The following is a 20,099-nucleotide window of genomic DNA, read 5'->3' as shown; positions in this document are numbered from 1 at the left end:
AAATGAGCAAGGATGCACATTCGGATCTGTCTGATTCCGAGGGTGGCTTCCTCAACGTTGAGACTTTCTGGGTGTAGAATTCAGTAAGGACCCAACAATGTAGTCTGAAGCTGGACAGCAGCAGGCTATGCATGGGGTACACCCAGTCTCTTACTCTTTGCACTATGCCACATGTATCTGTTTCATTTTACGTGTTAATTATAATTTCAGACATATTGCTATGTTTGTACTTAAAAACATACCTGAAAAAGTAACAATTGTGCTCCTGACAGAGAATCACAAAATGATCATTTTCTTAGCCTGCTTCGTACCTCTCCGTCACCACTCAGGTTCATTTGCTTTCCAAATGCAACCAATTTTCATCAACATGTCTTTTCAATACACGCTCCTCGCTCCATCCCCTCTGCCTCAGTCTGGAATGTCATCGTCTTTGCTCGGCTCATTGCAACCAGGTCTCTCCCCCTCTTTACTGTCCTCCTTGCTTCCTCACATGTATAGCTCTAAAACAGCAATGACAATAAGAATAAAAACAGGCCCACACATAATTGGATCTAATCAGTTATTCACCACCTTACTTTAGCGTTGGATTAGCTGACAGGCAGATTCTGTCTCTGTGGCTATGTCTTATTTTCTTTCTTCCTTTCCCTTTTCTATTTTTTCTTTTGCATTCTTGACAAGTAAACTACTCTTAAAGTGTACAATTTGGTGAGTTTAGACATATGTCTACATTTGTGAAATCATCACCACAAGCAATGCAATAAACACCTCCCCCTCATGTTTCCTCATACAACTTTGTAATCCCTCCCTCTGGTTCCTCCACAATGTCTGCTGCTACCCTCTCCGGTCCTATCTGGTTTCAGACACTATGGTGAAGCTAAATGAGTCACAGGTCAACTACCTTCAAAGAAAATTTCCTTAAATTATCCTCTTAAAACCACTACCACCAATCCATTGTTATGAATAAGGGGTGTTTGAGCTATAATATCAGTTCTCAGATTTCCTTTGGAAAATGTGAATCTTAATTTGTGTCAAAGAAAAATTGCACCAGCTGGAGTTAAGATATATTATTCAAGAAGGCAGTATGTTCAAGAGTATTGCAATAGAGGCCAAGACTCTTGCAACAGGGCTGAGAGACCTGAACACAACTCTGTGGAAAGAAAAGGCAGGAGGGTGTCCAAGCTTTGGGATGAACCAGTGGGAAAGTCCTGGAGGACAGTGGGAGGAGGTTGGTGACTGTGATTAGGCCATCTGTGTTTACTAATTGGTGCTTCTGGAGGCTAGGCTCCCATCCTCCCACAGAGACTGAGAGACCGGAGCTCTGTCTTTCTTGATTACGTTTCAGAGGGATGCCTCCCAGGTCCTTGAGAAGGAAGTTCCTAGGTTGTAAAACTGCCAAGAGGCTGGAAGAAGATTTACATCTCAAAGGGACAGAGAAAAAAACGTACAGTGGTGAGTTTTCTAAAGGAAATGCTCTAAGAAAAGGGAGGTTAGGGGCCTATAGTTAGGAAGAAACAGTGTAAGCTGAGGTCAAGCTGAGGGGAACGTTAAGGACATCTTGGTCATGTGACATGTCACGTTGGGGTTTCCTTTGTACATATTATTGCTTCAGTCAAAATTCCACAGGGTTGTTAAATATACTAGTGGGTAACTAATAAAGAGGAAACTTAAATGGCCAACAGGTTTATGAAAAAAATGCTCAGCTTCACGAGTAATCGAGTAATTGACAAATAAACCTAACTGAAGATACCATCTCACTCACAGTAGTGGAAAAATATTTTAAAATCTCAAAATACCACATATTTAAGAAGATGCAGAAGAATAAAACCATCATACACAGCTGGTGGGAATAATACTTGTGAAAAGACTTTGGAAGAGTAAATTGGAGTTTCTCGAAAAGTTAAAGAAAGCATGCTCAGTGAAGCATGCCTTCAATTTCTATAGGTATATATAAAGAAATGTTTACTCAGATGCAAGGAGCTACATATATAGGAATATGCACAGAAATGCTATATGTAATAGCAGTAAAAAGGAAAATAACCTAAGAGCCCAAATATTAATCAAAGTGAGAAAAGATAATGTTATATTGATTCAAAGAAAATAAGCCAGAGTAAAAATAATTGAACTAAGAAAACTGTATCAATATGAATAAATCTCCCACACATTATGTTAAGTGAAAACAAGTTTCAGAAGAATAAATACAAGATGATACAGTTTATATAAATGTTACAAATGAAAACAACATTATAAATTGTTTACAGAAACATGTAAAGGATTACATGTCAATGATCAACACTAGAATCAGGGTATAGTACATCTCTGCAAAAGCAGAGAGAGAAAATGGATTTCAGGAGGTGTATTTAAGGAGCACCAAGGGTACACTGGCTGGTAGATATTTGAATATTAATTACTTGAAATCTCTTAATATGACTAGAATATGTCATAATAGATTAATCGAGAGATATATGATGTAAAATATAGAAAATCATCCATTGTCTATTTGAAAATATGAAATAAAATATAATAAAATAATAGACTTTGATGCCTGATTCTCAAAATACCAATCATTTACAATTTAAGTCATAAGATTATTGAACTTTCAGTTAAACTCGAATTGGATTTTATTGGAATTTTACGTAAATTTGCATTTTAAGAAGAAAAATAAGCAATTTGGAATATCAAAGAACATTCTCAAAAAGAAAATGACAGTCATATGTTGCTTAACAACGGGGATAGATTTCATCTTGTGTGAATGTCATAGAGTGCACTTACACAAACCTAGATGGGATAGCCTACTACACACCTGGGCTACACGGCTCTAATCTTACGGGACTGCTGTCAGATATGCAGTCTACTGTTGACTGAGATGTCATTATGTGGTGCATGAATGTGTGTATAATGTGTATGTTTATATACCTATGTGGATAGATAGATAGATATCAAAATATCTAATAGCAATGAAATTTTCTTGAATTAGACTTGTATCCAGAAACATTATCTATGGATACTTGAATTGTGACTTGTAAACTGCTAATGGTCAAATACTGTATCTTGAATTTCTTTTAATCACTGATGCCTAAATGTATATTGTTTCCGTAAATGCACGATAAATATTTGGAGGTGCATTTTCAGATAATGATGATTCATTTGTCCTTATGAATCCTAGTTTCCAGTCTACCTTTCCTGGTAAACATTACCATTAATTGGCTTTGATTATATATAAAGGGGGCAGTCTGGGCTCTTTAGAAGCAAAAGAAACTGATTTACCCATGTCAATAAGTAGCTTTCGAAAGATGCTGTCTTCTGATAATAGAACAACTTAGGTCATCTTAACTTATACCACGTAAGTTTTTAGTAGATTAGTTAAACATCCTTACTCTCTCTATAATAACAATGATAACATTGAGAGTAATGTCTTCTCTTATATAATATTGATAATGTAATAATAATAGAATGATGGCTAATACCTACTGAGTATTTATAATGATTCAGCCACTATTCTGACCCCTTATATGAATTATCCAACCTAATCCTCATGACAAGCCTGTAAGATGAGCACTTTTATCATCTATGTATGGTTTTCATATGGAGCCTGGGGCACAGAGAAGTTATTTAACTTGCCCAAGTGGCACAGCCACTGGGATTGGTGACAGAACTGGGATATGAACCCGGTGATATTTGTCCGAGTTGACAGAGTACATGGTTGGCTTGGCATTTGCAGAGTGAGTCTTTGTTATTTCCTTCCACTGAAGAATATTTGAGAATTTCTAAAACCGAGGAGAGACGTCGACTTTGAGTCTTCCCCTCCCTTCTTTCCACGTGAAGGACGTTCAGACAATAATGCTTCAGCCAGGAACCTGGTTTTCAACATAATAGGCTTTCTATTTAAAAAAAAAAAAAAATCTTTTTTTTTTCCCCTACTGTGGAATTTGATTGGAGAAAAATCTCAGTTCGTTAGTCTGGTCTCAAAAGAATAGCTGCTAAAGGCAGAGAACTTTTAAAAGAATAAATCCTTTCGTTCCCTGTGTGACAAAATATAGAAATATGATACAACGGAACCCCTCAAATGAATACTCGGCAAAGAGGGAAAAGAAACCTGGTAAAAAGTAATAGCTATTTGATTTTTTTCCAAGATAAATCAAGTACATTTCATTTAAAGTGGAAGCCTCTTTCCTGAGAGTTGTTGGAAGACAGATTGAGCGATATGAAAAGAAATTGGACACTTCCTGCGATGTATAGGCAGTTCACAAAAAACACAGTCAATGAATCATTCTCTGAGTATCTATATACATGATCAATCCAGTCTCTCCTTCACTAAAGCAGTTTGAAAACATAACTCAGAATAAAAACATATTTTATTTAAAGAACATACAGGCACTACTTGTAAATGTTTATGGAAAAAAATGTAATCATATAAGCAAAGAAGAAAAATGGAAAACACTAAATTCAATATCCCAAGATAATTACGCTAACATCTTCCTGTATATTCTTCTAGTCATTTTACTTTGCACATGTCGCACACACAGACATAAAAAGAACAAAATAAAATTTTGCTAGATTTCAGCTATATTTATCATTTGAAACTTCTTTTTCACCTAGTTGTGCATTGTGCATAGCAGTAAATATTTCACCATGAGATGACTGCTCATGACTAAACACAATTTCTTTGGACTGTGTATCTTATTCTAAATAACTGATATGTTATCATTAGCCATTTAGTTTGTTCACCAAAGGAAAAAAAAAACACAAATTAATGCTGTTATAGCTAAATCTTTCAACAGTCTTCAGTAATTGAAGCATGTATTTTAACACTTTAAGAATACCACAGGACACTAGCTGAAGCAATGATATAAGCCTAAGATGTTATAATTTAGTTATCGACGCCAAAAATACTTTTAGCACCTATTATGTGTCAAGCACCAAATAGTTGGATGAAAATGACTTCAGAAATGTAGCTTTTGGAAATATTCATTAATCTAAACCTAGTGCTAATAGTAGGTGTGAAGATGGTCTCCCACTTCTTTTTTTCAATTTGCTAAACATTTTGTTGTAATGTTTTTGTTCCTTTTGCAGAGATTTAAATTCTATTACCAGATATAAGTTAGCAGATACATTTCATGCATGTACAACTAAACTCTGAGGTCACCGAAACAAGACTGACCGTATCTTGCCATCCATCCCTTTACTCACTCATGCATCCAGTCAAATTCGGAATGGCATTCACAGACTATATAGTCTTCTCTCCACCCTATAAATTTCCTTATAACATACATTTTCACCTCCAGTCTAAGCAGCTTAAGAAAGACCTATGGACTCACCTCATCAGATATAGTGTCCTTTTAGTACAACCACCGATAATAGTCCCTCATGGCCTTATTTACACAACCATTAAACAATATGGATTATATTTTCTTCCTGAATCTGCCACAATTTCAGATAGATTATCCAGAACATCCCTAAGGGAAAATAATGTAATCAACTTCCATTAAAGAACATATACATATACTGTCCTTCTCTTTTACATTACTGCAAATTTTGTCATGCAAACAAAAATATTTATACAAAACTCAGTGTCTCATAACACCATTTACAGCAGCCAAAAGGGGGAAAAAATCCAAACCTCCATCAATGGATTAACAAATAAAAAAACTGTGGTGTATCCGTATGATGGAATATTATTCAGCTGTAAATGAAGTATTGGCACATGATACGACATGGATGGACCTTAAAATTATTATGCTAAATGAAAGAAGATATACACAATAGGTCACATATTATATGATTCCATTTATATGAAATATCCAGAATAGGTAAATCCATAGAGATAGAAAGTAGATTGGTGATTGCCGAGGCCTGGGAGGAGGGGAAATAGGGAATGACCACCCAAAGGGTACAGAAGTTCCTTTTGGGGTGATAAAAAAATAATTAGGAACTAGATAGGGATAGTGGTTGTAAAACACTGTGAATATACTAAATGTCATTTAATTGTACACTTAAAAATATTTAATTTTCTATTATGTGGATTTTGCCTCAATTAAAGAAATAAAAATGATGTCTGCACAGAAGGATTTTGGGGAAAAAATCATTACAAAGAGTCCTCAGTAAATTTTTTGTTCCTGAATTCTGAAGCAGCAGAGAGAATCAGGTACTATTCCAAAAGTTTAATTTCAGTTGATAAAAGAATCGTATATTAAGTTGAAAGTTGAAAATAGATTAAGAAAAAGGGGCTTTTTGTTGTGCATATTAAAAAAGATATTCAAAAATAATACCCACAGTATACCAAAATTACCACAGCTACTCTTCACTCATGAGTCTCTTGCGTCCTGAGTAATTAATTCTTGTAAGAGCGGGTTTGGGACGAGCCTCTCCTTTCACAAAGTCATGCTTTGGAGTAAAGTGAGTCCTGGAAGTTTTGCCAGTCCCCGGCGCAGTGTGACAGACGTCTGAGCGGTGTCAGAGCTCATCTTTGAAGCTCGGTCTATTCTTTCAAATATCAATAGTTGAGAGTACTTGGCTCACTTTGTCTACAATATTCTGAGGTTGCCTTTCATTGTTAGAGATCCAAGATCTAGCCTGTGAGCCTTTAGGGAAGCTGAAATCATCTGCAGCTGAGACTAAATAGATGTAGCTAATTTATTATAGTAACAAATGATAAAAGAAAGGAGAGGACTAAAATTCTTTGCTGGAATCAAGTACACAACTATTTCACCAGGATTTGCTGATGGATTTCCCCAGGGGTCAGACTGTGTTACGGACAGGGATAGCACTGCCAGACCTGCACACCTGCCAATCCTTTCTACAAGCATATAGATGCTGACACATGCACAGACATTAATAACATTTCAGCCATACAAACAAATTTCTGAATTAGCAACTTATCTCCTGCAGTTCTTATAAAAATGTTGAGCTAATTCAGAATTATGCAACATACCACATACCTAGTAAACACAATTTTGGCAAATTTATTTCAATAATACATAAAACGGAAAATACATCATGACCAAGTGACATTTACCCTAGGAATACGGTGTTGGGTTAACATTTAAAAATCAGTTAATACAATTAAACAGATTGTCAAAATATAAAGAAAACCATATGCTCAACTTAATAGATAGGGAATAAGCATTTGCCAAATTCCAACATCCATTCTTGACAAATCTTGCAGAAAAGTGGGGATATAAAAGAACTTCTCAACCCGATAGAGGGTATTAGTTTCCTGGGGCTGCCAGAACAAAGAACTACAAGCTGGGTGACTTAAACAATGGAAATTTATTGTCTCACTGTTCTGGAGGCTGGAAGTATGAAATCAAGGTGTCAGCAGCATTCGTTCCTCCTGAGGGCTGTGAGGGAGAAGCTGCTCCATGCCTCTCTCCTAGCTACAGGTAGCTTCAGGCATTCCTTGGCTTGTAGATGTGTTTGCCCTATATCTTCACAGCGTCTTCCCTCCATGCGTGTCTGTCTTTGTGTCGTCAACAGGTATCTAAATTGAAAAAGAAGTAAAACTGTCATAAGATAACATGATCATCTATGTTGAAAATTCGATGGAATCTACAAAAAATACTGTAAGAACTAACAAGTGTGTTTAGTGAGGCTGCAGGATATAAAATCAACATACAAAAATAAATCATATTAAAATGCAACAGCAACAGACAATTGGAAATCAAAATTAAACAATCAGCACCGTTTATGATAGCCTTAAAGAATCTCAAATACTTAGGACTAAATCTGATGAAGTATGTATATGACCCGAACACTGAAAACCACAAAACATTGTTGAAGAAGACCTAAATAAAGAGAAAGTTATACTGTCTGCATTGATTGGAAACCTGAATAGGGCAAGCCCCGGTGGCCTAGTGGTTAAGTTCGGCACGCTCCGCTTCTGCAGCCCAGGTCCAGTTCCTGGGTGTGGACCTACACCGCTCATCTCTTAGTGGTCACGCTGTGGTGGCAGCTCACCTACAAAAAGAGGAAGCCTGGCAGTAGATGTTAGCTCACTGTGAATCTTCCTCAACAAAAGAAAAGAAAAAGAAAAAGAAAACCAAATAGAAGAAAGGTGTTAATTCTCTCCAGATTTGGTATATAGATTCAGTGTAATTCCAACCAAAATCCCAGGAGGATTTCTTGTAGAACTTGAAAAGCTAATTTTAAAATTCATAACAAAATTCAAAGGACCTAGAATAGCTAATACAATTTTTGAATGTAAGAATGATACAATACTAACGTTATCAGATTTCAATCAGTATTTCTTTTTTCTATTCTCCTTTTCTCTCTTCTGTTTTTGTATATATTTTATACATCTTGAAGTTGTCCATCAGCTCAATAATCCCCTGATCAATTTTTTTTCTTTTTTATGTATATGTTTCATTTTAGATTAAGTCTACTGTTATGTCTTCAGCTTTATTACATTTTCTTCTGTGATGTCTAATCTGCAGATAATTCCATCTGGTGTATTTTTCATCTCAGGCATTGTAGTTTTCATCTCTAGAAGTTCTATTTGAGTCTATTTTCTAACTTCCATGTCTATACTTGTTCAATATTTCCACTGGTTTTTGAACATAGGGAATATAATTTAATAACTGTTTTAATGTCCTTAATTGCCAATTCTAACAGCTGTGTCAGTCCCAGGTTGTTTTGGTTAATTGACTCTTTCTCCCCATTGTGATTCATATTTTCCTTCTTCTTTGATGTCTGGTAATTTGGCTTCAATGCCATATACTTTGAATTTTATCTTTGGGTGGTTGGGTATTTTTGTATTACTGTAAATATTTTTGAGCTTTGTTCTGATATGTAGCTAAGTTACTTGGAAACAGTTTGATCCTTTCAGTTCTTGATTTTAAAATGTCTTAGGACTAGAGCAGCATTTAGACTACAGCTGATTTTATTCCAAAAATGAGTTGAAATACTTTTCCAGTGCCCTGTGAGTTTTGATGTTTTTCACTTTGGCTGGCCATGTGGGAACATCACCTGTTGTTTCCTCTGCTCCTTTTGGGTGGTTCTTTCTTTGGTCTTCACAGTTTGCTCAATATAAGTGTTGATCAGTATTCTGCTGAGTACCCACGGGAGACCCACTGTGGATCTTCGGAATTCTCTTTCTGTTCAGTGCTTGGCTCTGTGGTTCTCTGCCTGATCTTCTTGGGCTCTCAACTCAGGAAGCCCATCACCTTCACATGAGTTCTCCTTTTCTGTGTCATGACCTGGAAACTCTCCTAAAGCAGTGAGCTGCAACAGTCAAGAGGCCCGCCTGTTTGTGTCCTGTCTCTCAAGGATCACTGTCTTTTTTTGCATGATGTCCAATGTCTTGAAAACCATTGTTTCATGTGTTTCATCTGCTTTTTGGTTGTTTCAGATAAGAGTAAATCATGTCCCTGTTGCAGCATCTTGCCTTGAAACAAAAGTGATCCTTTACTTTTGTAGAAGCAAATAATAGTTTCGTCATGGACTTAGAAAATAAATGACTTTTTTTAGTTGACACGTGTTTTGGGGGAGGAATCAAATCCAGTGAATTGCTAGCTGATAATAACTTATTTGAGATTAAAAAGCAATAAGTTAAAATCTATATCCAAACAATTAAAAGTGGGTTATGCCAACAAAGAGCAAGTTTTGAAGTTTTTAAAGTGCCGTTAACAGAATTTACCCTAATCTTGGACTCCAGAGGCCTGAAAGTTTAAAAGCTAGGAATATTTCTGTCATTGTTTATTTACTCAAACTTCACCTTAAAAGAAACTTTCTAAACAAGTCTGTAGGATAATACCATTATGATAGATTAAAAGCTTCAAAGGAAATTATATGTATATACACACAAATATTATTTGAGAACACATTTTGGATCAAACTTTTAGCTGACAAAGCGCTAATGTCAGTTGAGAAATGTTTTCGTTTAAAAGAAATCGCTAATTTGCTTTCATGCTGCTTTTGTCTTTCATCAGCAAAAGAAGAACACTGGGGATATATACACGTTAAATATATAATAGAACTGATTTTGTTTTTTTGAGGAAAATTAGCCCTGAGCTAACATCTGCTGCCAATCCTTCTCTTTTTGCTGAGGAAGATTGGCCCTGAGCTAACATCCATGCCCATCTTCCTCCACTTTATATGTGGGATGCCTGCCACAGCATGGCTTGACAAGCAGTGCATAGGTCCATGCCCAGGATCTGAACCAGTGAACCCCGAGCCTGGGAAGCAGAATGTGCAAACTTAACCGCTGAGCCACCAGGCTGGCCCCCATACTAGAACTGATTTTTAACATCTTTAAAGAGAACATATGGATCTTCCTCCCTTGTTCTCAGTAACGGGGAGCCAGAGATTTACACATATAGCTAGATAACCCATAAAACTCGCATACCCTTCAAATTTAATAAAAATTAAACCCAAAGGTTTGCTTATTAAGTTATGTGTATGAAACATTGTTCTAGACACTGATATTCAAAAGTGAATAAAATACAGTTTCTGATTTTGAAGAGGTTAGGTTCTGGTGAGGAGGAAAATATTTGAATTATCTATTCAACAACATGTGATAACTGCTGTGGTGGAAGAAGAAAGAGCTTGGGGGTCTGGGAGGAAGTCCAAGGGGGAAATGGTTCCTGAGCTCAGTCTTTGAAAGCACAGGGGAAGGAAACAGGAGGCGATGTACAAACAGAAGGATTCAAGAGGGAAGGACCCTATGTACCACATTCCTAACTTGACTCTCATGACGAACCAGTAATGTCTAATTTTCTCATAGATCTTTGTTGGAATGGTTTTAAAAACATATTTTTCATATTTAAAATTTTAGATTAGTTAAGTGAAACTATACAAAGCCCACCTGTGTCTCCAACCCATTACCCATATTCTGGATAGGATGTGGTTGCAAACGCTACAACCTGTCCATGGCAATCTTCTGCCTAAATCTCTATAATAGCTATTCTCTCAGTTCCATTAGGAAAAAGCCCATAGTGTTTAAGATGTGTTCCAAGTTCCCCCATGTTCTGTTCACTGATGGTCACTTTAACTTTATCTCAATTTCATGTCACTTTCTTCATTGTGTTTGGGACCAGCCATGTTTATTCTCATGTCACCATTCCTGTTAAGTTTCAGGCTTTCTCTTGCCAGCAAACATTCCTATGCCGCTTGAAACCTCTCCCTAGCATCTATGCCTCCATCAGCAGGAGGCCTCAGAGATTCCCGCATGTTGGAAATAGGACTTTCTCATCGTAAACTTCCAATTCCATCAGCTACCAGTGATCTCTGTGTTGCTAAATTCAGTGGTCAAGCCTCATATATCACACTGACCTTTCAGTAGAATTCACCAAAGTTGTCATTTCCCCTCCTTGAAACATATCCTTTCTTGGCTTTTAGGAAAATGTACTTCCCTTGTTTTCCTTCCATCTCATCAGTCTGTTCCTCAATCTCCTTTATGGGATGTCTCTCATCTCTGAGAGTGTTAACACAGGAATGCCCAGCTTAGCCCTTGGTCATCTCGCCTTCTATGTACATATTTAATCTCCTGGTCGTCCCACACTCGCCGATTTAAATTCCCATCTCCATCTGCCCCAAATGATCTGGCTCCTCGTTCCCTCCCTTGCCTAATTTCTAGTATTCTCCTCCTTGCCCTTCTGGTTCTCTCTATGAGATTCCTGGCTGGAGCCTGAGGTTTGTTAGGAACACTTCTACCTTTGGAAGTTTGCATTTGCTCTTCCTCCTGCCCAGAGAGTCTTTCCCCTGGATCTCCTCTTGACTCACTCCTTCACTGCCTTAAATGCTTGTTCAGTATGACCTCCTCAGTGAAGTTTCCTGACCAATCTGTTTGCAATTGCCCATCACTTTCACCCTGGCACTGACACATGCTTTCCCTGGTTTATCTCTATCCATAGCATTTATCACCTAACTTATCATGTATTTTACTTGCTTATTTATTTTCAATTTCTGTGTGCACTCAGTATAATGTAAAGTCTATAAGACAAGGGATTCTTTTTTTCTCTTTTGTTCAGTGATGTCTCTCCACTGTTTAGAAAAGTACCTGGTAAATGGTAGGTATTTATAAATACCTGTGGAATAAATAAATTAACAAAGAGAGCATGTGTCCACCTTGTCTAAGTCTTCATTTTCCTTTAGCATTCAGTATAGTTTTCACTTTTTCCAGCAGGTTTTACCAACCCTGTGTGACCGGGTCTCACCATGGTGTGCTTTCCTTATAACATGAAATACCATGCTGTATGCATTGTTATTGCTTTTCTAATTGCTGCTCTCCTTCCCTGAACCTGAATCGTGGGCAAAAAGAGGCAAGGGACTAAGTCCTATTTGTTGACCATATTTTACTACGTGTTTAGAAGAGTTCCTGTGAAAACCAGGCATTCCGCTCAACAGTTTCTTAATATATGTTTTGTGCTTGGACTAAAAGGTATATGAAAAATACCTTCAAAAGTGATTGAAATAGTTTGTAATTTTTATAACTTCTTGGAAAGTATTCTTTTTATTAAGGCTCTGTTTTGAAAAAAAATGGATTTTTCGTATCCCTTGTATTCCTCAACCTTCCATGCAGCCGTCCGGGAAGCCAGATCTCGCACCATATAGCAGTGCCTCCAGTCCTCTGGAAAGGTTGACAGTGGGCGACAGAGCTGCTGTGAAGCCTGTCATGGAAGCCAGAGGAGGCCAAGCTGAAGCTGGACCTCACCAAAAGGGAGACTGAGCCTGCCGCCAGTGTTGCCTCATCTTCTACTGAGCAAGTAGCCAGCACCTGAGAGGCAGGCGGAGCTGAGCAAATCCAGGGAGGCAGAGAACTACGTTCAGTCCAGAAGTGCGCAGATATCAGATAAACACTCATAACCTTTGTCAACATTATACAGATGATCAGAAGGATATTGGGACATACATTTTTTACCCATCGAGCAAAATAAAGGATACTTGTAGGGATAGAAGCTTCTTTGTTAAAAGTATTTTAATTGAAATTTAGAGAATATAATAAGCAAAAATGTTGACATTTACAACGTTCATGAATAATTAAAGGATTGCTCTGCCAACCTGCACAGTTCCTAATGTGCAGCCCAGAAATGAAGCTCTGTTTTGAGGAGGCATGTTTGATTGAAGGCTTCGTTTGATGCTTGGCAATGTGGTCCACTATAGGTCAATCAAAATGCTATAACTGGGGTCTGTTATCAGAGAATTTACTGGAGGCCAATACATCATTTGGCCCAATTTTAGTAGTCAGTTGGGGAATGTAACTAGTCACACTATTAACATATCATTTATGTCGTTGGATTCAAGTAATTGTAAAAAGAAAAGTACAAATCAAAAATGCCTTAATATTTAAAATGAAATCATTATTGAAAAAATTAAGATTCAAAACACTCAGGGGTTCTAAGGTTTTGTGCCTAAATAGAAAGTGAGATTTTATTAAAAAATATAAATTGTGTTATAATTTGTATGATTATTTCAAAATAAAAACATTCTATAGAAAAAATAGGAAAATAGAGAAAAATTTAAATGAGACAATTTGTCACTGAAAATTAATGACACTGATAGTACTATTGTCAAGATTTGAATATGTTTTCTTTCTCTTTGTTCTATGCAAAATTGGGATAGCGCTACTCACATAGCTTTTGTAACATTTTCCCTTTACGTACTATACTGTAAACATTTTCTCAAACCACAAAATATTCTTCTACAAAGTAATTTTAATTTGAATATATCATACCCTAATTTAACACTTCTCTATTTTTTGACATTCATATTGCTTTAAATTTTTTGCTATTGTATAAAACAACTTTGGACATACCTTTGCATAAATTTTTGTGCACAACCCTAATTTATCCTACGGGGAATATTAGACATGTAGTTTCTGGGTTAGGGAATTGGAACATGCTTAAGGATCTTGATTCAAAGTGTCAAATTGCCGTCCTGAAAGATTGTACTAACATTCTCACAAGTTCTTCAAAAGTTTTTCTATTTTATTACACCGTGGTCCGAGTGAAAATGCATGGATTTTTAAAAATCTACTATTGTTGCTGTTTTAAGTTCCTCTTTATCAAAAATTTATTAGGAAATGCTCATTTTCTATGTGTCTAGGTTAAGCATGTCTTTGTAAATTGATTAATCATCTACTTTACTATTTGCTGAAGCGCCTGCTTTTGCCCATTTTCCCTGTGGCAGATTCATTTGTTTCTTTTTCATTTGCAAGTTTTCATTAAGGATACTATCCATTCAATGTATATGTTCTAGTTATTTTTCTCAGTTTGTTATTTCGCCTCAATTCTATTTAGAGTAGTTTTTGGAAGCAGTGTTTCCCTTTTTCTAAAAAGCTTGTTAGTTCTCCTTGTGTTGCTGCTTCCTCTGGTTGAGTCCTTAGAATGGTTTTCACCGCTTCTCCTTCACTTCCATGAAGCTTCCTATGTGTCAGGTCCTGTTCTTTACAACAAACTCACTCAATCCTCACAAAATGCCCATGAGAAGCCGCTGTCGTTGTTCACGTTACAGATGAAATATTTTAACTAAATGATTTTCCCCGAGTCCTAACAGCCTGTCATTCGCAGAGCCAGGATTTCAATCCAGGCCAACTCCGTATTCCATGCACTGACCATCATGAGGAGCTGCCTGTATTTTCTTCTACTTAATATATCATTTTACTTTACAATTTTTAATTCTTATAATCTTTTTGGTTAACAGTATTTGTAATCAGTAGGTTAAGTTTTGTTTTTCGTTGGGAGAGTTTTTCACGGGGAGGGACCAGAGTATTTTTGAATAATTCATTCTTGCCTCATGATTGAAAATGACACTCGAAATGAGCACTTACTGACTCCATATATAGTTTAAATTTTGGTCCTTGAATTTCTATTTAGTTCTCTATTTTACTATCAGATTTTCACCAAAATTATTGCACTTTAAAGTATTTTCAATTTTTTAATCATGTCCTCCTTCACTACTTTCTTAGTGAAAAAATTTCATGGCTTGTTTTGCCTTATTATTAACTGTTAAGCTTTAGAAATATTTCTCAAAGTGTAAAAAAGTTCCCATTAGAATTTTATTTTTAATTTGCTTCAAACAGATAAGGTCACTGAGGGCCAATTCGCACTTTTATAATATTAATTTTTTCTCATCCAGAATGTGCTACAAATCTCCAATTATTCAAGACTTGTTTTACACACCTAATAATCTATTATACTTTTTATGTAGTTCCCACATATACATGTGTGTGTACATAAAGAAAACACTCTCCCGTGTTCCTCTTCTTCTACTTTCACAAGCTACCACACAATACTTCTGACACCAGATGTGTGGGTTTTTTCCCCACACCAACCAATTCTCCTTCACTAGCTGGGTGTCCTGCAATTCAATTCAATTCTGACACCAGAGTTACTGCAGACCCCACAGGTTAAGGGCTCGGTCCCAGAAGACTGCCCCAACTTCAGATGTCAATCACAAGGGTAGGTCCGCAGATCACCCACAACTTCTGTCCCACTTGGCTACAGATCAGAACTTCCCATGCCTCCTCCTTGGATTCAATCATTTGCTAAAGGATCTCACAGAACTCAGGGAAACATTTGCTTATGTTTGCCAGTTTATCACATAACAAAGAATATGTAAAGGATACAGATGAACAGCCAGATAAAAGGATACACAGGGCATGGTCTGGAAGGGTCCTGAGCACAGGAGCTTCTGTCCCCATGGAGTTGGGGTGTGCCACTCTCCCAGTACATAGATGTGTTTACTCACCCTGAAGTTCTCAACGCCCGGAACTTTGGAAATTTTTTGAAGGCTTCATCATGCAGGTGTGACCAATCATTCACTCAATTTCCAGCTGCTCTCTACTTCCCAGAGGATGGGGGAGGGGCTGAAAGTTCCAAGCTTCTATTGATAGCTTGATCTTTCTGATGAGCAGCACCCATCCTGAAGTTATCCAGGAGCCCACCAAGAATTGCCTCGTTAGAATAATAAATGCTGCTAGTGTTCTTATCACTTAGGAAATTTCAAGGGTTTTAGGAGCTCTGTGCCAGGAACTGGGGGTAGGTATATGTCTATATCTGTAGATCTATATCTATTGATCTATACTTTATTATTTCACAGTATAACTATATATAATGTATATGAATAAACAAAATGAATTTATGGGAATATATGTATATGGAATGAATATATATGTTAATCATTTATTATAACTATTCTATAATTGACCAACCTAATGACTCTGTTATTTATTTTACTTGCAATTCCCACACTCTGTTATGATTACTCATGTGTGTTTCTATTCTCTCCAAAACTAGGGAAAACATTAGGACAGAGATATTAAACCATATTTTTCACCCCTCAGTACTTATGAGACAATAAATATTTTTTACATGTATGAATGCTTTCCTCCTCCCTATGTAAAGTAGTAATCCCTCAGCCCTTTTTATTTGATTCACATATCTTTAACTATCAACTTGCAAAATACTATAAGTATGTATAGTTGATAAAGCCACTACCACCACAACAACAACAACTGTGGCTGGCCCCGTGGAGTAGTGGTTAAATTCGGCATGTTCTGCTTCAGTGGCCAGGGTTCTTAGGTTCACATCCTGGGCACAGATCTATGCTGCTCATCAGCCACATTGTGGCGGCAACCCACGTGCAAAAAGTAGAGAAAGATTGGCCACATATGTTAGCTCAGGGCTAATCTTCCTCAGCACTAAAACAACAACAACAAAAAATTGTTATACATTTTTACAAATTACTTTTGATCCAGAATAAAACAGTTTTAACTGAAGAGTTGTCTTTAAAATGCTAAGTGCTGTTTTTTCTTACAGAAGTTCAAAGTAGGTTCTAGGCGTGGTCAGAGGTAGGCAGTGTGTGCTGCATTGAAGCTCTTTTTGTTGACCTTGAGTGCTTCTCTCATGAATCTGAAACAATTAAATAGCAGGATTTTCACTTAATAAACCCCGGATTTCCTCAGAGGTGCTTAGTATTTTTGGAAGCATGCAAACCTTCCAAATGTCAATAATTAACAAATAATAATAGTTGCATGGAAATGCAAACTTAAAAAGCTATGGGAAAAATATTTTGGAATTTCACTTAATGTTGCTGTTTTCCACTTATTAGATGAACAAAATTAAACATCATAACTATGTATTTAAATCCAAAACGAGCTATCCTAGGTTATGTGTTATATATAATATAGGTTAAATAGAAATATTTTTTATTTGAAATTAAGCAATATACTCTTTAATTTTCTGATGTTTCTTGGTAGTAGGTTGACATTTTTGCCAGCATGGCTTTAGGAGCTCAACTGAATTTCCTTTATAATCCCTACATGGCATAACCTGAAAAGCATCACAAATGAGAGAGGGATTTCCGGTCATAGAGATTTTCATGGCACATTAAAGGGGTGTGTGTGTATAGAATTTATTTTCATTGATTTACTTTACATTAAATTATTTTTGAAATCTATATAGTCTGTAATCATATATCTGATAAGGGGTTAATATCCAAAATAGATAAAGAACTTATACAACTTAATATCAAAAAAACCAATTTAAAAATGGGCAGAGGGCTTGAGTAGACATTTTCCCAAAGATGACTAGAGATGGCCAACAGACACATGACAAGATGCTCAATATCACTAATCATCAGGGAAATGCAAATCAAAACCTCTATGAGATATCAACTCACACCTGTCAAAATGGCTATTATCAAAAAGACAGAAATAGTGAGTGTTGGCAAGGATGTGGAGACAAGGGAACCCAAGTACACTATTGATGGGAACGTAAATTGGTGCAACCACTATGGAAAACAGTATGGAGTTTCCCTAAAAAAATTAAAAATAGAACCACCATACAATCTAGTAATTTCACTTTTGAGTATTTATCCAAAGAAAATGAAGACGCTAATTCAAAGAGATATATGCACCCCTATGTTCATTGCAGCATTATTTACAACCGCTAAGATGTAGAAATAAACTAAGTGTCCATTGATAGATGAATAGATAAAGAACATGGCGTGTTTTTATATACAATGGAATGTTACTCAGCCATTCAAAAGAACAAAATTTTCCCTTTATGACAACATGGATGGACCTAGAGGGTATTATGCTAAGAGAAATAAGTCAGACAGAAAAGATAAATGCCATATGATTTCACTTACATGTGGAATCTAAAAAACAAGACAAACAAAACAAAACAGAAACAGACTCACAGAGACAGGAAACAAACTGGTGGTTACCAGAGTGGAACGAGGTTGTGAGGTGGGCAAAATAGATGAAGTGGGTTAAGAGATACAAATTTCCAATTAAAAAATAAACAAGTCATAGGGATGTAATGTACAGCATAGAGAATATAGTCAATAATATTCTAATAATTTTCTATGGTGACAGGTGGTAAATAGACTTATTGGTGATCATTTCATAGTATATATAAATATTGAACAACTACGATGTACACCCAAAACTAATAGGATATTACATGTCAATTATTCTTCAATAAAAAGACGCTATAGGATCTGATGTTTTGTCAGTCATAGTTTTAATATTCTTGAGGAAAATGGAAATCATTGGACAAACAGAAAGTATTTATTGAGAGCAGATAACACGTTGATTTGTACCATTTGTTTTGGGGAAGAAGAAAAACATATAAGTGGAAATGGATTCCTATGCAATAACTCATAACATGTCAGGAACTGTGCTAAAAGGATGATTTAATGTTGAAGCATGCTATAAATTATGTGAGATTATTATGTCATTTATCAAATGTAGAAAGTTATTTAGAGAGGCCACTATATGTTAGTCACGTCTTGACTAACTAATACAGTCTGGGGTCCATCGCCTTTCTGTTTTACTCTTTCTAGTACACTGTCTTGCCACCAAGGGTTTTAGACAACTAGCTGGAGAGATGAAATTGTGGTTCAGTACAGTGTGACTAGGTGACATTTTGTGTTCAAACGTGACTTTGAAGGGTAGAGAAAGGGAGAAAAATGAAAGAAGGAAAGAAGCATTTCACAACTGAGGAAGAAAGAGAGCAAATGCACAGAGGTTCAGGGGGTTGACAGAGCAGGGGAACCTGCCTGACCAGAACATGTACGGGGAAGCTGGGTTCTGATGATGTCATGTTGGACAGACTGGGTGGAGCTGAGTGAGGGAAGGTCTCTAGGACCAGGCAGACTGCATCTCCTGTAACGAGGTGTGTAGTGTATTTCTCTGTTTGTATCAGAGAAATAACATGATGGAAGTGACCTTGCAGATAGAGGAAAGAGAGTTGAAGTAAATTAAAAGGAAAGAGGGTGAAATTAGAACATCAGTTAATACGCTTTTTTGGTAAAACTGATACTAACGATTCTTTTCACTTTTGTGTTTTATTTCTGGACATATCCAGAGTCTCAAAACAAACACACATAACATATAATCATATATTTTTGATATTAGTCAATTAAATATTTACTGAGTACTCATTATGTGTCAGGCACTATTTGGATTTTTAGAATACAACAGTGAACCAAACAAAGTCTCTGTTTTCCAAAGACATATATTCTAGTGGATAATTCATACAATAAATAAATAAATGCATAAATCCAAAAGATGTTAGTTGTGATGTGTGATGAAGAAAATGAAATGATTTTTTCATCCCCTATGAACATTCTTCATAATAAGGTTATTCACTTTTGTCAATATCCATTTTTGTCCTTTTTTTGTTTCTCAGTGTATTAGTTTTTTTTCTGAGTAACATATTACAATCAACTTAGTGCTTTATACAAAGTAAATTTATCACATGGTTTCGATAGATCAGGAATCTGAATGCTGTTTATTTGGTTCCTCTGCTCAGTGTCTCCCAAGGCTGCCATCAAGGGTGAAGCGGGGATGCGTTCCCATCTGAGGCTCAAGGTTCTCTTCCAAGCTCACTTCAGTGAGGGCAGAATTCACCTCCTTCAGCTCTAGAACTCACGGTGCCTGCTTCTTCAAGACCAGCAGAGCGTCTCTCTGATCTCCAGAGTCTCTTTTAATGGGACCATCTGATTAGGCCAGGCCCACCCAGGAGAATTTCCCTTTGATTAACATAAAGTCAACTGATTAGAGACCTTAATTACATCTTCAAAATCCCTCCACGTTTGCCATATTCTGTTGGTTAAAAGCAAGGCTCAGGTTCTGCTCAAACCCAAGGAAGAGGGGA

Source organism: Equus przewalskii, chromosome 1 (genome assembly GCF_037783145.1).
Source record: "Equus przewalskii isolate Varuska chromosome 1, EquPr2, whole genome shotgun sequence".
In the NCBI taxonomy this organism is placed as follows: Eukaryota; Metazoa; Chordata; class Mammalia; order Perissodactyla; family Equidae; genus Equus; species Equus przewalskii.
Note: the sequence above shows the minus strand (reverse complement) of the source record.